The following is a 17,441-nucleotide window of genomic DNA, read 5'->3' on the forward strand; positions in this document are numbered from 1 at the left end:
GCAATGGCACCATTTTGTCAGGATTCCCACAGATAGATCTCAAGACTGCTATTGAGACTGCTGGGGATTTGAACTACATTCAGCTGCAGATTCAAATGAGTGGTGTTGAGTTTGGTGTTGATGAAATGGAAATACCTATGCCCTCACACTTCAACTTGACTAATGAAGGCTATAAATGTAGTACCCCCAATGTTATTGGTAAGTAATTGTTTTGGTCCTCTCATCATTCTTTCATGGCAAATGGGGAAATTATTAAGGCATGGACTTTTATGTTTACTATTGTAGAATAATTTTTCCCTAGCTTTCCATTCTAAAAATCTATAACTAAGGAATATTATATGATCAGATGTTTGATGACATTTTCTTAAGTAGTCGTTAATTGTTGTGTACATTTTATATAAAAATTGAGAAAGCATCTACTAATTTACCACTCTATATTTGTGAAACTTTATTTCAATTTTGATCTGGCTATTTGTTATATAATTTATGTAGAAAATGAACCCAATTAGTAGTCTTAAAGGTTCATAGGATGTAATAGCAGTGTTAGTAAGAGTGAAAATTCCAGATATTAAATGCATTATTTTGAAGTGGTATTCTTTTTCAGATTATATTCGACATTGATTCAACAACTAAGGGGCATCTCTTCTATAAATTGATCCACGAGTTTTGTGACTGATCTTGTCTAGTGGGTCACATGTCACATCCAACAAGTTGAATGTTATATTTTAATAGTTTATCTCAATTTTAACACTTTATCACTTCTCATGGGGATTTGAACTTGAGGTTCCTCTTTAGAAGTCCAACAATTTAACCATTTGAGCACATCTCATCGGAAATCAAAATTTTACTACACTTTTCTACTATATTATGTTAAGAGGAGATTTTTGGTATTAATTGGGCACGCCATAGTAAACATGATGCTGAAAACAACCAACATTCTCCATTTTATTCAATCATTAGTTCAACAGGTTCACGGTTAATACTTGTACTACAAGAAAGAGAGAGATTTTTAAATTTGACTCCTCTTCTTAATTAAAAAGATCATATTTCCACAATCCATGATAGTTATGGTTCTTAGCTTCTAGATTAGTTTGTGTAGAAGATTTTACCATCAACATTTTGAATCACACTATGTGATCCATCATCAGGATAGAATCACACTACTTTTATCGTTACACCTCTTGCTCTCTCATCTTGATGGTGGATCACATAGTATTATTTGAAATGTTGATGGTAAAAATCTCTACACAATATAATCCAGAAGCTAAGCACCATAATCCTCATACTCATGTTACAGTGTATCGATAAATATTGATTGTCTTTGGCAGTGTTGCCTGCAGAAAACAAACCCAATTCTTTTTTGTTTTTATTAATTGCCATAGCAGGGTTGTGGTTAATAATAATAATAAAAATAAGAGCAAGGAATTAAAAATTGGCTTCTCATTTTTATTGTTGTGGACGAGAATTTTTGTCCCTAGTTGAGGTTGCTAAGTTAATGATATGTTGATAGTAAATTACTTCAATAGTATCATCATAAGTGGTAGCATTGTTGACAAGAAAGGGTAAGACATTTTAATCTTGATTGTCGGGCTTTACATTTATACTAGAAGAGATTTAAAACTCTAACTCAAGTCCTTTTAGAAACTTGAGTTTAAAATTAAAATTGTCTAGTAAGTGATAGCATGCAAAAAAAAATGAGGAGTTTGGAAGGTTGCCTTTTCCTTTTGCACACTTATGTTGTGACATGATTTTTTATCTTGATCTGGTAGTTCATAGAAAAAAGTAGGTAGAAAAAATAGTCACCACTAAATGTGATTATTTATTCAATAGTGTCTAATGATTTCAACTAGTGCTGCTTGGGCCCTTTCACACTTTCTACATTTATTTAGAGGCTATATTTTTCCTAATTTAGTCTCTTTAATTAGTTAACTTTAGTAGGATCATAATAAGCACCAACTTTGCAAATAACAGCAAGGAGTACAAAAACTGATTGCACTTTTTAGCATGTATGTTTTAGGACATATTTTATCCTGACATGGTCCCATGTAGTGAGCAACTTTTTAACTAATCCTAATTCATTATTAGTCAGTTCTTAGTTTAACAGTATTGCATTGGATTCCCAGCAAGCAAATCAGAACAATGAATTTGATGATCAAATTCTCTTTTTGACATTTATGCTAGAGAAGAAGTTTTCTATTGGAAACACTTAAATGAGCTTTATATTTGAAGCATTATATAAACAAATGTACACCAAACAAGTCATAGAATAAAAAGTGACTGTTTGGCATTCACAACCCATATATCCAAGTGAGAAACTAGAAATGATAAACACGTCAATCAAAATCACCAAGAACACATAGCCACACCAAGAGGAGGGGGAAAAGTCATCTCATTGGGGAATCAACCAAGGGGAAGGCTTTAGGAGGGAGGATCAGGGAACCCTCAGCCATCTTGAATCTTGGATTTCAGGCTAGATTGACACTCCCTAGCAATGCATGTTGGTCAACATAGTTGCAAAACTTAAATCAAGATTTATGTTGATAACTATGTTACATTCCTTATTTCAATCATATTTTTGGTTAAAAGGCAATTAAAAATGGGACATTGCAGTTGGTAGGAGAACATTGTTCTTGTTAGCTTGAGGGATGAATGATTGTGGATGCAACCTAGCCAAAGAGTTCAAAGGGCCTTGGGAGAGAAAAGAAGAAACTTGTATCCATTCATAACACCATTCAAAACAATACATGCCTTGGAAAGAGAAAAGAAGAAAATTGTGTTTGTCCATAACACCATTAAAAAAAATACAATGGGTAGACAAATGACAAATAGATTGAGGGTTCTCGTGGAGTGCTATGAAAAAAAAATCAAGCTCTCATGAATCAAAATAAAAGAATGTCAACTACTTCTCCAAGCCATCCAAAATATGAACAACAATAATCCCAGATCCAACCAAACCAATGGGAGGGTTTCCAACTCTAATCATTTTGAAAAAAATAGTTCACCACTAAGGTCAACTCAAGGATGTGTAGACCCTCCTTTATAACATTAAATGGGCTAGATAGAGAAGAAGAAGAAAATAATGAATGAAATCATTAATTAGAAGAACTCTTTGAATTGTATTCAAGATTTGACCTTGAAATGAGGAGAAACATTCCATTTAGATATTTTTGTTAGGCCGGATCAAGAATTAACCATTGAAGGGAACGGGTCAACTTAATAAAATCCTAGATCATAAAGTAAGAAAAATAACTCTTCCTGATTTTGATGGGCTAGGGAATGTCACTACTCATTCATGGGTTTAAAAATTGGATACTACCCCACAATGGAAGAAGATGCATACATTTGGAGGGGGCTACTCGCAACTGGTGGCACCATGGTTTTCTTATGCAAGGGCATTGAAACATAGCATTGTTTGATTACTTTACCTACAAAATCATTGACATATTTGATCAAAAGCATTTGGAGAGTCATTCCAAAAATTAACCTAATTAAGGCAAGAATGGACCACGAAGGACTGTGTGATAGAATCACAAAGGATTTTTGTCTTGGTTACCAGAATAAGTGAAAAAGGGACTCACATACCTACTATGGAGGGACTATTGGAATTGATCAAGGGCCTTGTATTTGCCTTTTATCTTACCACTCTCCAAGGTGCAATCCTAAGAGCCCTACAACTTGATACTGCTGAAACAAGGGCTAAAGGTTACTCTAAAAATACATCATCAAGAGATAAACCCTTCTATAAGGAAGACAAGCACCTAAAGACAACCATGAAATTTTTTGGATAGAAAATTTATGTTACAAGTGCAAGGAAAATTAGGAGAATGGATATGTTTTCAAGTGAGAAGAACCTAAAAAGAAAGGCATTTTGCTTCAAGGAAAAACACAAATTGAAGTTGGAACATAAATGAGAAAAAAGAAGACAAGTACACAAGCTAGAGATGAAGAAAAAGAAAAAAAAGAGAAAATCCAAACAATAGAAAATTTTTTGATGAAGAAGATCTTGAAAGCATCCTGTCAAAGAAACAAGGATAGTAAACAAATGGTGACAATCATTTGGAAATCCAAATTGAGGTGGGTTAATAAGGAGCTTTGGTGTGAGAAAATCTAGTAGTGGCAATGCCCTTAATCCTCAAGATCTAGAAGAAAATTCCAACCATTCTCAGCAACTAATTTTTTTTTCAATATCTCAACAATCATATGTGGGTGAGAATGGAGATGCATTTGGGAGAACCAATATAGGTCTCTCCTCGAAGCACACTTCCAAGTTGGATGGAATTGTCTTGGCTGGATGTTCCTACCACTTGTGGTCCAAGGGTTCAAGTTGTCTTTGTTGGATGTTTTGCATCCTTTGGATTAGTGGTGTACATCCTTTGGCACCCCTCTATTATCCTCTCCAATCTCCATGATGGTTGGTTTTGGGAAGTGAATAAACAATCAAAGGAATGGAAAGAAATCTATTAGTGAGAGGTGGTAGACATAAGTTCCCTAGAATTATTTAGGCTATCCCAAGGGATGATATCATCATGGTGGATGTTCTTGTCACTTGTGGGCTAAGAGGTGAGTTGTCTTGGTCAAGTGTGGGCTAAATATTCTTTCTCTATGACTTGGGTTGCCTTGAATTAAGTAGACCACCCTAAGGGATGGAATCATCATGGAATGTTCCTAGTGCTTGTGGGCCAAGGGACAAGTTGTCTTGGTTAGGCACTGCATGCTTTTCGGCTTAATTAGGGTGAATAATAACTTAGCACACTTTATGGATTTCCTCTACAAATTCAAAATATGATTAATTGTGGGAATTGAAATGATTGGTTATTGCATAACTTATCTAGAATAAGATGATTATTGTTAGGTATGTATAGGTTAAGATAATTATGGACATATATGTATACATATCTATATTTTTTGATTAGATCCTAACCCTAAATAGAAATAATTTGTCTTATGAAATATACTTCAAATATAATCTAACATCATTGCTAGACCTAAACTAGGATTTATCTTTATAAATATATTGCATTCCTCATTTCAATTAAATTTGTGATTTTAGGGCAATTTCAAAAAGGGGATATTACAATTACTATTTTAGTAGATGCTTTCTAACTTTACCCATTTAGAGGCTTGTTTAGTACAATTCCTTCCTAGGGTATGTGCTCTATCTGCTTTGAATTATGGCCTAAGGAAGTTTTGCAAGTTGTTGCAAAGTCTCTTCAAGATATCATATTTGTTGATTTAAGTGCATCTTTTTATACGAGACTTTTTGTTTGTAGCTTAAACTTTGAGGAAAAATGTTCAGTAATAGGTATCTAAAATTTAGGAAAAGATAGCAAAATATTTTTTAGAAGTGTCGGCCTTTAATCAAAATGAAGATAATATCACCAATTCATTCCTCTGGAATTTCATGCCAAATTGATGTGATGTAGCTGTGAATCTTGTCAACTAATTGACCTTTTTACAAGCAACTGAACTAATGAATAGTTCATTTATGCAGATACACTCCTGTCCTACCAGAATCACACCATTTTGTCATGTAAAGAATATAATCCTCTCTTGGTTTATTATTGTGTGGGAAAAAGTAAAGTCTTACCAAATAATATAGTGCTAATTGTAACTGAAAGGTATATTAATAAGAATGAGTTTTTTTAGCATACGCTTGCTTTTTACATTCAAGTTGGAATTTTGACTTCAAGTTTTTTCTGTCCACCAAAAAAGCTCTTCGTGCTTATATCCTCTCAGAATTCCAAGAATGACTTCTGGAATGACTTTCCTTAGTATCACATTGATATAAGCATGAAACAGTTTAGGTAAAATGAGTGCTTCTCTTATTCTTGTTTTCATGCCAAATATTTGACCATGGAGCATTTATAAATATATAAAAAATGGATCAGTGACTTTAATTGTGTTGTATTTTATTATCTCCCTTTTGTCATGTTAAGAATCTAGTTGTCTCTACGTCAATCATGGTACATTTATTGAATATAGTCCCTCTTTGGCTTTTTAAAATCTTGCCACTTCTTTTGTAGTGTGTTGGGGAGGACATTGAAGACTTGGAATACACACCAAAGCCAAAATTTGAAGGGATTTTCAAAGTGACCAATGTACCAAATGAGGTAGTTTAGGCTATTTCCTTTTCTATCATAAACTCTATGCCTCTGAAACTTATTTTGATTCCTTTGAAATTTGATATATATGCAGAGAGAGCTTATTAAATGGTGGTTTGATCATATGCATGAAGTCAAACTTGGGATTTATGTGACATACAATGGTGATTTTTTTGATTGGCCTTTCCTAGAGCAACGAGCTAATCATTATGGAATGAGAATGAGTGATGTAAGTGATTTTTTGTATCAAGTATGAAAATTTTTTAAATTAGAAAACTATTGGGGATTTTTAATTACTTTCTATTCAGGAGAAAGTTCAAAATTCATGATGGTTCAATGAATCTGCATTGCCATTTAAAGTCTTAATGTGCAGAGTACTTGTTCCAGATGCCTAAGTAATTTATTCTGATCTTGTCTTAGTTATATTGAATCAAACCATTATTTTATTTTGTCTTTTCTAATAAGTAATACATTTTGATTGTGTTCTCTTGGCATTATATCTAGCATGGAAGACTGATTTTTACCCTAACATAAGTGTGTATTTCACAGATAGAAAGAATATGACTAGAATGTTTCATTTGTGATGATGTGAATTTAAAGTGTTCTGCACTCTCACTTTATATATTAGTTTTGTCTTTTTATTGATGAAAGACCTTGCTAGGTTATGTTTAATTTAGATTGGATGGTGATGGATATTTTACATTAAAGTCAATTGGGATTTGTACATGGGTGTGCCCAATTGGATATGTTGCACCAGGGACCAAAGTTGCTTGCAATATGATTCTGATTTTAGCACTTTAACATGTCTCTTGGTGATTTGAACTAATGGCTCTGTCATGTGTCTGAGATCATTTATGACTCTTACTTATCCCATTTGACCTTAGGACAAGCATGTGAAAAAATATTATTCATACTTTTGTTGATAAAAAACCCTTTGTTGCTGACATACTGAAATATAAAATATGAAATGTACAGCCAAGATAACTTAAATTAATAAATGAAGTAAAATATGAAAGATTAATTACACTAAGTTTCCAATTGTGTTTGGAAATGAGGTGAAAAATAGTGTTTTTCTTAAAAACTATAGGCAGAAAAAGGTTTTAATGTGGATTTGGACAAGTATTAGCACAAAAATTATGTTTTTCCCTACTGCCAAATCAGTTTTATAGGGAAGAATCACCATGAATTTAATAACAACTCGTGTAGCAATTTTCCTTATGAGTACTAAACAAGTTTTTCAATTATGGTTAGAATGTTTTACTCTTTTCTTACCTCATTTGTCTAGGTCTGAATGCATTGATGCGTCTTAGGCTTTAGTCTCACGACCCCATTAATTAAGTCTATTTTACAAAAAATATTTTTAGCTGGGACTTGTGTGAGCTTTAGAATTAACTTTTCCTATGTTTGGATAGAATTAAAATTAAAATTAAAACTTAAAATGTTGTATGTATATCTCTCTCTTTTGATTTATTTTATTCTCTTGCTCTAGGAACAACTCTTCCTATATCATTTCTAGTTGATTGTTATTTGAGACTGGCACTCTAATGTTGTTTACCTAGTCCCCTTATTCATGAAAACTAATATAGCTTAAAATTCAAGTTTAATTTATGTTTTCAAATAGGAGAAGGTTTTGCAATTTCTCACCTAGACCCTATCAAAGTGATTTGTTAATTTGTGTTTGGTTGCTTATAATTTTTCATCTCCAGTAAATTGTTATCCTAAAGTTGTTTGCATTATGTGAAGATATGGTATCATTCTAATATAACTGTTGGTTGACTATAGGAACTTGGCTTCCATTGTGATAAAATTCAAGGTGAATGTCGTGCTAAATTTGCATGCCACCTAGATTCTTTTGCTTGGGTCAACCGTGACAGTTATCTACCACAAGGTAGCCAAGGCCTGAAGGTGCTAGTTCTGTCTATCAAAACACTGTAACTTCTAATAGTTAAATAGCTTTTTGTTAGAGTTTCTATATTATGTTTAGAAGGAGCTTAAATTTAGAGAAATAGATCAAGACTTGGTCCAGATATTATTTAATCATGTGTTCTTGGTGAATGCATTTTATGCCCAGCCTGAAATGAAAATGGAATTTATCCTTGGCTTAGAGTATGTGAGTTTTCCTTTTTCACATATATGCCAAAATGATTTTTTTTCGTTAATTGTAATTTTAATTCTATGAACCTCCTCTTCTTTTCCCTTCAAGATCTCATGTCTTACTGTCTTGATGTTTCTAAATAGTGGGCATATTCTTATATATCTTTCCTATGTTTGTGGCAGCAGTAACACTATAAATAGAAAAATTGTCATTGATTTTGGAGCTGTAGTTTTATTTTAGACTTGAAAAACCTCTTCATCTAGAAGTAGAACATCCTTGATCCAAACTTGGCAGAAAGTGTACGTTTCATTTTACACGTGTTCTGGAAGGTTACTTGTCAAACAATTTTATCTCAAGTTGCACTTTTCTTATTGGATAGAATGCACTATGAACCTTTTAAATTAGTAGTTTCATGAATCTTAATTTTGTTTTAAGATAGGATAACAATTCAGTGGATGTCTTGTTTAAGATTAAAATGGTGGGTATATGTTTAATCTAGTTCTGTACTATATTGCGTACCAACTTTCTTTAGCACACTAAAAAAGTTCTTTAAATGGCATTCTCTACTTTTTGTTTTCTACATGTTTTGAGTTTTTTTGTTTTTGGTGAATTTTTGTGAAAGGAGATTCCTCCCATTATATTGAAAGAAATTAATTTGATTACAATGACTTCCTATAATTTGGCTAAGATCATGATGCAAATGCCTTGAGTGATGTCTTGCAGTCTTTTGATCTGATCAGGAGAAAATAGATTTCATTGAAGTTTATAAAATAAGCATATGTTTGCATGTTATTCATTGCTAGTCTTTTCATCAGAGTGATGCATGCATCATGTCTTCACTCTTTCTTGTTGTTGAAATGCATCCTCAACCAGGCCTCCTTTTGAATCTCTTCTCAAACCAGCAAGTGTCATCAATGCCACAAACCTATAGACTCGATTCATTGTGTTGTTGATCACTCTTCTACCACATTAAAATTTGTTGAGTGATTTGTATTTTGTTTAGTAGATGTCTTCTTTTTTTAAGTTGTAGACAACAAATTAGAAATATGCAAGTATTATGTCAGTGCTTAACAATTTAGTTAATTGTCTTAGGACAAGTTTTCCTAGTTCACTTGTATTATATCGTATGTACGTTCCAGCCTGTTGACTTAATCTTGGTCATTCATGGTTATGATCCATTGGAAGTAAATCTTGAGGATATGGTCTGCTTTGCAATAGAAGAGCCACAGGTCAGTCATAATGATACACTTGAATATTGATGCTGATTTCTTGATTCACTCATTTTGTATTTCACTAGTAGGAGTAAAAGATAATATTGCATTGCTATTTACATTGCTTGTTTAAATTATTTGTCAGTGTACTGGTTTCATTGTTCTCAATTTCTGAGTGCCATGATATGTTCTTTTGATACTTATTTTGTGCAGACAATGGCTTCCTATTTAGTATTTGATGCAGTTGCAACATATTACCTTTAGATGACATATGTACACCCTTTTATCTTTTCTTTAGCAACAATAATCCCTATGCCCCTTGATGAAGTTTTACGCAAAGGCAGTGGAACTCTTTGTGAAATGTTGCTTATAGTTTAGGTGACTAATCTTTCAATGGCTTGAAATCTTTTATAAATTGTTCCAATCTAATTTAGGGTCAGTTAAATCTATCAAGGTTTTGTAATATTCACACATTTAGAAAATTGAAATTCAATAATGTATACTTTTAAAGATTTTTTGTAAATGAAATGGCTATTGAAATAATTACATTCTTGGTTGTTCCCTACTATTTTGGTACAACATTGGTTAAATCCAAGCTAGATCTTATTAAGTGTATGCTTAAATGCTTTCTTCAAGTCCCAAATTTTCATTCTAGAAAAATATGTTTATTTTCTTTAGCGATTTCATCCTTTTTGTTCACAGGTTTTTTGAAAGGTGCTTTGAGGCTTAAACATGATTATTAGTGCTTTGGTGATTATAATATAGTGTTTTGATGATATTATTGTTGGATTTTTATTAATGTATGAACCTTTGCAGGCATTCAAGGAAAACATCATTTGTTCCAACAAGCATCAATCTGAACCAGAAAATTTTTACAATGGGCATCTACTTGAGAGTGAAACATATATTGGAGGCCATGTTGAATGTCTTGAAAGTGGTTTCTTTTGCTCTGATCTTCCTACAAAATTTTGTCTTGAACCTTCAGCTTATTAGGTGCCTTTCAAGTCAAAATTTATTTTGTAAGAATATATTTTGCAAGAATTTTTTGTTGAGTACTATGTTATCAAATTCTTCATTGGAAAGCTCAATGTCTGGTCTCATTCTTGCAAAAGTCTGGTCCTTATCATATTCTTGCTAAAGTCTTTCCAAATTTTGTTAAACAAACCCAACACAAATTTTGTAGATAATGCTTTGTCATATAAGACTTAGCTCTACAATGTGTTTGTAACATCTGGCTCTGAATTTGCTGGTTCTTTGGTGTCTGCTAATTGGTGTAGGTATTGTTAAATGAGCATTATGGAAGCAAGTATAGTATTTTAGGGAATATACATCTCGAATAACAACCATTGTTGGGGCCAAGTGTGCTTCGAGTATTGTAAGCAATGCACTTTAGTACTTGGCTGCAGGGAATGTTGATTGGGGTGTTAGTTATTTCTTCAATATAGGAAATGTTAACAGTAACCATGCTAGGATCTGTACAATGCTAGAGCCAGAAATTTCATAGTAGCAGGGCTATCGATCTTGGGATGTTCACCTTAAAATAGAACATTTCTTGCTATGGCAGAGAGGCCATGCAATGTAAGAATAAATGATGCATCACCCTACTTCAATAGAAATTGGGTACCTACTCTCTCCAACTTGGAGAGCTCACTACTAGGATCAACTATTGTTTACTCAGACATCTATGACATTGCAGTGGATGTTGTTGCTTATCTATGACATCTATACAAGTTTTTCACCATATAGCTTGGATGGACCAAAAGATTCATCACTAGAACCTTGTAGTTCTGATTCTAATTGTGGATTTTCTCAAGAAAATTAGAATTCTACTTCTTACCAGAGTAATTCCTTCTAGACTTTGAAATTTCATATCAAACCAAACATTGAACTGATTAAAAATCCAACCTTTCTGATTGTGTGAATGTATTCCATAAAGATAGAGGTTTCACACATCACATATCCTTTTGTTATTCATTGATTATATGATCAATAAACAAGTTAACTAAAATCTCTACATTTCATGTTATATCCATTTGCAGCATGTGCCTCATGGCTATGTTTTTGTGATGGGCGATAACCAGAACAACAACTGTGACTCTCATGTTTGGTAAGTAGATGGAAGCTTAAGTTTCTAATAGATTGTGTGCCACCTATATTTGTATATCTGACTTTTAAATGGACTGACTCTAATTTCTCTTATTTTAAAACAAGGGATCTCTTCCCATCAAGAACATTCTAGGAAGATATGTAATGTGTTATTTGCGACCGTCACAATTGGGATCCGACATATACAAACATCATTAGAAATTTAGAGGCATGAGATTTGCCAGGATGTTACTAGACAATAGCTTTTATGACAACATGAATTTCTTTTTGTGGAGAAAATACTAGTAGTAGTCATGCATCATATGCAACCTTCGAATATTGGTAGGGACCCTGGTGGACAGAAAACTAGTGGTTGTGAGTATATGTCATTAGAGTATCAATTCCTGACTGGGGTAAAGCTTCTTAGGAAAATGTTGTCTATAGTAAAATGAGCAACTGTAGACTCTACAGACTCACTTCTCAGTCACATAATTTGGTGGTTGTAATTTCCTTATGTTTCTGATTACGAGATACTACTTGAATTCTTCACAATTCAATGAATATAGAAATAGTTTCTTGTATTAAAGTAATATTTGAATGATTCTTAATTCCAAATGCATATACAGTATGGTTTAGATCAAAATAATTATGATTGCATAACAATCAAGATGATATATATTTTCTATTTCTGATATACAAGAAATTACATGCAATGACTGAGGAAATTCTCAGTACCTTGTACTGTTCGTTGTGTCTGATATACAAGTAAGAATTTGCAAATATGTAGGCTATCTCTGATATAACTTTATATTTATGGTCTAAATATTGTGGCAATTTGTCTGATATGACAATATAAATATACTCAAAGATGATGTCATTTCTGATGGTAGACTTTATATACCTGCATTGAATGGGTGCCAAAGGTAATATGCTCTCTTACAGAGTGATCATTGTGAGATACAAAATATAATAAGTTCTTCCAATCATCCTGAGTTGAATGATAGAACTACCTTTTTGCAACTTTCATTAGAAATGATTAGTCATGTTGTAAATGACATGAGTTATATCTCTTTTCAATCACACCCTTTCATAATAATCTCTAATCACTTCTCTTATGATCCAGATTGGTTTGTTCACAATAAGCACTAGGTGGGGGTGACTTGGTGAGCTGACCTGGAGAGTTGGCCTAGGGGGCATACTTGGTGAGTGAACTTAGAGAGTCGACTTGGTAAGTGTACTTCAATTGTTAGCTTGGCGAGCTAACTTGGGGAGCTAGCCTGACGATCTAACATGGTGAGTGGGCTTAATGTGGCAACTTGGTGGGGCAAGTTGGCAAGCTGACTTAGCGAGGCCACTTAGAGATGCGACATGGCGAGCTGACTTGGTGAGCAAGCTCGATGAGCAGACCTAAAGACTAATCTTGATGAGGCACTTTGGTGGGGTGACTTGATGACCAAACTCAAAGAGTCAACTTGGCGAGCATACTTGAATAGTCGACTTGGTGGGGTAAGTTGGTGAGCTGACTTAGCAAGTCCACTTGGTGAGGTGAGAGGTGAGTCAACTTGGTGCGGTGACTTGGCAAGCTGACTTGGTGAGTGGACTTAAAGATTGACCTTGATGAGGTTCTTTGGTGGGGTGACTTGATGAGCGAACTTAAATAGTCAACTTTGTGAGTGTACTCGAACAATCGACTTGGTGACATGACTTGGTGGGCTGGCTTAGCGAGCTGACCTAGCATGCATACTTGAATAGTAGACTTGGTGAGTTGACTAAAAGAGTCAACTCATTAAGGTGACTGGGTGGGAGTGACTTGGCGAGCTGACCTGGAGAGTTGACCTAGGGGATGGGCTTGGTGAGAAAACTTAAAGATTCGACTTGGTGAGTGCACTTGAATTGTCAGCTTGGTGAGAAGACTTGGGGGCTTGGTGGGACATGTGGGCAAGTTGACTTGGTGAGGCAACTTGGTGGGCTAGCTTGGCGAGCTGACCTTAAAGAGTCAACTTTGTGAGTGTACTCAAACAATCGACTTGGTGACATGACTTGGTGGGCTTGGCGAGCTGACCTGGCATGCATACTTGAACAGTAGACTTGGTGAGATGACTTAAAGAGTCAACTCATTAAGGTGACTCGGTGGGGGTGATTTGGTGGGCTAACCTAGAGAGTTGACCCAGTGGATGGACTTGGTGAGCGAACTTAAGGAGTTGACTTGGTGAGCGTACTTGAATTGTCAACTTGGCGAGCTGACTATGGGAGTCGGCCTGGCAAGCTGATATGGCGAGTCAACTTAAAGTGGCAACTTGGTGGTGCAAGTTGGTGAGCTAACTTATCGAGGCCACTTGGTGAGGAGACTTTGCGAAGCGACTTGGTGAGCTGACCTACTAAGTGTACTTAAAGACTGACCTTGATGAGGCACTTTGGATGGGTGACTTGATGAGAAAACTTAAAGTGTCAACTTGGTGTGCCGACCAAGTGAGTTTACATGGTGAGCGAGCTTAGAGAAGCAACTCTATGGGGCAACTTTGTAAGCACACTGAGTAAGCCCACTTGCTGGGGCAAGGTGGTAAAACCACTAGGTGAGTCAACTTCGTGAGCTAACTTAATGAGTCAACTCGTTGAGGTGACTAGGTGGGGGTTGACTTGGTGAGCTGACCTGGAGAGTTGGCCTAGGGGGCAGACTTGGTGAGCAAACTTAGAGAGTCAACTTGGTGAGCGTACTTCAATTGTTAGCTTGGAAAGCTGACTTGGGGAGTCAGCCTGGCGATCTAACATGGTGAGTGGGCTTAAAGTGGCAACTTGGTGGGGCAAGTTGGCGAGCCGACTTAGCGAGGCCACTTAGAGACATGACATGGCAAGCTGGCTTGGTAAGCAAGCTTGATGAGCGGGCCTAAAGATTGACCTTGATGAGGCACTTTGGTGGGGTGACTTGATGACCAAACTCAAAGAGTCAACTTGGCGAGCATACTTGCACTAGTGCATTTGGGTTCATTTTTCAACTTTCATTGATCAAATTTTCGACCAAATTTGACCAACCCATTCATCAAAATTTATCTAGTCAAAATTTTGACCAACTCACTGGTACATGATTTGTCTCAATCATATAACTAATTATATATTTTTCATATTAGTTACTGTCAATGCTTTTCAGGGATTCTATAAAACAGTTCACATGCCTTGTGTATGATATGACATTTTGCATGCATCCTGCACTCTCTCTCATCCGGCTAATGATGGATTACATAGAGTGATCTAAAACCATGATGCTAAAACACACACAATCAAATCCAAAATGAACTTGCACTACAAATGGATTGTGAAAATCTGATATTGGTAAAATTGCATGCATGTCTACTAGAACAATCACAACTTAAACATATATTTTTCCTAGTAGACATGCATGCAAAATTAACAATATCAGATTTCCACAATCTATTTGTAATGCATGTTCATTTTGGATTTGATTGTGTCTGTTTTTTAGCATCATGGTTTCAAATCACTCTCCGTAATCCATCATCAGCCAGATGAGAGAGTGTAGGATAAATGCAAAATGTCATATCATATGCAAGGCATGTGACTGTTTTATAGAATGCTTGAAAAAAATTTTACACCTACCTGTTGGTAGAAATTTCTACCTTCATTGGTCAAAATTTCTACCTTTATTGGTCAAAATTTTTTACCTTCATTGGTTAAAATTTCTACCTTTATTGGTTGAATTTTTTTCCTTCATTGGTCAAAATTTCTACCTTAATTGGTGAAAATTTTCTACCTTCATTCGTAGAAATTTTGACCAATTCTTGGCAGAACTTGCACCATGACTATGGAGGTTTTTCGACCAACGTATTGGTCAAAATTTTGACCAACCAGAAGGTTGGTCAAAATTTTGACCAAAAAAATTCCGACCAATGGGTTGGTTGAAGTTTGGTAAAAAATTGGGTCAAAATTTCAACCAATAATGGTCAAAAAATGGTCTCAAATGTACTAGTGTGTGCCATGGTAAATCTTCACCATATCACCCTTAGGTCAATGGTTAGGTCAAGATAACTAACTTGGAGATAGAATCCATTTTAACCAAGTCAGTTGCCACTCACAAAAAGGATAGGGATACCGATCTCCTAAAGCCATTTAGGCTTACTATACAATATGGAAAAATATGACTAGGTTTACCCCTTATGAGATGGTGTATGGAAAATCAACATCCATGACTATTGAGTTCCAACATAAGATGCTCTGAACAACCTAGGACCTAGACATTGATCTTACTAGAGCCCAAGAAGATTGATTATTACAATTGAATGGATTAGATGGATATAGGAAATCTGTACTCTACAATGTTAAATTGATCTAGTAGTAGAGAAAAAATGGCATGATAAATTCATCTGAGAAAAGAAATTTTATGTTAGAGATTGGACACTATTGTATGATTCTTGATACCAACACAAGCCAGACAAATTTCAAACCAGATGGCTTAGGCCCTATGAGATAATCTTAGTATTTGATAATGTTGTAGTTCAACTTTGAACCATTGATCTTATATGGTTCAAGCTACTTTTCAATGGGCATAGACTCAAAGTTTACAAAAAATTAGTTATTCATGATGAGTTCCTATAGTAGTTCCAACATATTGAAGATACATTCATTCCTATAGCTGAAGTGTTTGGGTCTCCTACCTAGACTTTACCAAATCTTCATTGCATTCAAGATCTCCATAGTAAAAATTCCATATTTAATGAAATTATTTCTCTTTAATAAACTCCACCTCACGTTCTCTCTAAACCATCTTTTCATACCATCTCATCACTCCATCAATATAGGTGATATTTTTTAGAGCACTCTTCCTACAACACTTCCCAGGTTCTTGTCACATACCCTCATACATGTTTTATTTTATTTACTCCCTACTAGGAAATTGTGTCATTTTAATTTTCTACTCTTGCATTTATTGGCTTGGTGGGACCCATGCTCTTACTTAGTGTGGGGGAGGGAATACTCTATTTTTCCAAAAATGTCAAATTAGCTTGTAAACATTTAGTTTCTTGTCTTCATGAGATGATTGTCATTATGTGCTTCATGGTCTATCCTTTCATGATTGCATCATAATATATTTAAGAAAATTAAAGATATTAAAAGCTCAAGTTTAACTTTTAATGATTTGTTAATGACATGTTCATGTGGTAGGCCTCGACATAAGTGAACTACTATGAGGTTTGATGCAAGTGAAGATATCATTAGATTTTGTACACTTAAATTTGGTACGCCATTTTTTTCTCTATAATATCATGTGTTGTAACACTATGAATTATGTTGATCCACCATTGTTGTGCTCTATGAAAATACCAAGTTTTTGCAAAAAAATAAAAATTTTGTTCAACAATGGGAAGAGACCTTAAGTGACATGAGCCAATGGATCATAGGTTTTGCTAGGTGATTGGCCCAATTGTGAAATGTTTAGAAGAAAAGGATGGTTGGACTACTACTTGAGTCTTAAGGGGTTTGATGAAGAAGTTGCTCTACAATTTCTACAAACTTTGAAGGATGGATTTATAGTGGTCAAAGGGTTAAAAATTGAGTTTACAAAGGATATTGTGGATGAAGTAACTAGTTTTGCTATAGGAAGGTGAAAAGTAGGAGAAGGTTCTTGACTTGTGTTCAACTAGGGCTTAGTTCACTTTGCATGATGACCCTATGCTAGACATAGATAAGAAGAAAGGCACTTCTAGAGTATCATTTCCATTGGAATTCATTTAGCCAGCTACATTTATCATCCAATATTTCACTTGTGAAGAGCTCTACAAGTATTATTAATGGCCTACATTTCAAAATTCTGGGTCATCTTCATCATGACAATAGGTTGGTAAATCTTCCCAAGTTCCTATTCAATATTTTGAAAAAGAAAGCTTCCTTAGTTCAGTCAGGAAAAGACTAGTCTATTTTGCATCATTGTTTGATAAAGTT

Source organism: Cupressus sempervirens, chromosome 5 (assembly GCF_028749045.1).
Source record: "Cupressus sempervirens isolate cs-2001-9-10 chromosome 5, ASM2874904v1, whole genome shotgun sequence".
Classification (NCBI taxonomy): domain Eukaryota; kingdom Viridiplantae; phylum Streptophyta; class Pinopsida; order Cupressales; family Cupressaceae; genus Cupressus; species Cupressus sempervirens.